The sequence below is a fragment of the Mastomys coucha genome, unplaced genomic scaffold, assembly GCF_008632895.1.
Source record: "Mastomys coucha isolate ucsf_1 unplaced genomic scaffold, UCSF_Mcou_1 pScaffold18, whole genome shotgun sequence".
NCBI lineage: Eukaryota > Metazoa > Chordata > Mammalia > Rodentia > Muridae > Mastomys > Mastomys coucha.
In genome coordinates, this window is record NW_022196900.1 from 73,556,348 (window position 1) to 73,558,158 (window position 1,811).

The window sequence follows — 1,811 nt, forward strand, 5'->3', positions numbered from 1 at the left end:
ACCCCGCCCCGACCCCGACCCCGACCCAGCCCCCAGACTAGGCTGGCCTTAAAACTCAGAGATACACACCTGTCTCTGCTTCTCCCCTAAGTGTTGGGATTCAAGTTGTGAGCAACCACACCACACTGGCCTTTGTTTTCACTGTAAAGGAAAACTAAATTATTAGTTTTTACTTCTTGTTGTCAGAATAATTCAGCTGGTTGTGCCTGCAATGTCCCTAGGGTTATAGATTAGGAGAGTGGTCACTTCTTAGTCCTAGAGGCCCGGTTTGTTGTCCTGCTGCCTTAGGGACTCCATTTACAAAGCACCCCTTTGTGTTTGCTGTAATGATGGCTTCTCTAAAGCAGTAAATTCCCTGGGAACATATTAAATTGGATTTACTTTACAAAAGAGGTGGGAGTGGAGGAAAGAGTGGATTTGGAGAACTCAACAGCAAGCCCTGGGCTGATTAAGTCTCATGCAGAGGACTTGGTCGGAGGTCTGTTAAGAGAGGATCCCCTCCTGATACAGTTCACTTTCTCAGATTCTGTGATTTAGTCTTCCACTGACCCCTGCTACTGAAGGACAGTCCATTGCTGTGAGTCAGGGAAATGGAAATAAATCCAGACCTGATAAGAGCCTTGGAAAGCAGGGCATGTTGGTTCAGCCTTATAACCCCAACACTTACTCAAGGTCAAACTCAAAGTCAAACTCAAGGTCAGCCTGAAACCTAAATATAGCATGGCTCTTTCTCAAAAACCATAAAACCAAACCAGATGAAAAACCACCCAATTGGGGGCTGGAGAGATGGCTCAGCGGGTAAGAGCACCGACTACTCTTCATGAGTTCAAATCCCAGCAACCACATGGTGGCTTACAACCACCGGTAATGAGATCTGTCGCCCTCTTCCGGTGGGTCTGAAAACAGCTACAGTGTACTCACATATAATAAATCTTAAAAAAAAAAAAAAAAACTGTAGTCTAGTATGTAGCCACCCATGCTAGCCAAAATTAGTATTGCTATTATTAGAAGAATAGAGTCCTACTGAGAGGGATTTTCTGGTCTGAAAGGCTCATGCTCAGGAAGCAGACTGCCTGGATTTGAACCCTATATCTACTACTTACCCTGACTCAAATCACATTGACCTCTCCTGTGTCTCTCCTGCACTGTGAACCGGGTAGTACAGAGTTCTGTGAACCTTAACCAAGCTAGCTCCGGGAAGGAGATTGCATTAGCATTTATTTCACCAGGGATAAGGGTCTGATGAACGCTCTCTTCCCTTTACGACTGTGATGCATAGTGTTTGGGAGAAGGCAGTGTGGAGGAGGATTGGCCCATGCAGGCTGGAGCATGAAGCCTGGAACGGAAGAGCAGGTTTATGTGACGTTCACTGGGGAGAGGGTTGCAAGGCTCTCCGCCTTGGAAGGTAGCTCACTGTGAGGTGAGGCAACAGCGCGCCACAGTGGGAACCAGAATGGCAAGTCCCTTGCACCCCCTCCATTCCTTCAGACACCACCACAGTAGATCCTGGTGGCTTCCTTGAACAGGATCAGAGTCCTTCCCTAATTAACTGGTGACTTTGAGCCAAGTCTTAAACTTTAACTTATGAGTCTCAAACATCAGCTGAGGAGATGGGTTGATGCTTCCCTAAGCTTTCTTGGAGGTGGGGTGAGGCAAGTCTGCCTAGGGATAGGAGAGCTCCCCAAAAAGTCAGCTGTGCATACTCCAGGGGGCTTTGAAACCTTTGTTCTGGGAGTTAGAGAAGGGTTTGGGGGTTTCTACTTTGCTTAGTTGTTTCATTTTTCTTTTTTTTTTCTTTTTTTTTTTTTTTT

At 46.4% G+C, this 1,811-nt stretch overlaps 1 long non-coding RNA gene across 1 annotated transcript in view; it reads left to right on the plus strand.

Annotated features, from left to right (window-relative positions):
* The window catches only part of LOC116096449, an 11,810-nt gene that overhangs the window by 1,840 nt on the left and 8,159 nt on the right, over window positions 1–1,811 (plus strand). The gene's annotated exons all lie outside the window — the stretch shown is intronic.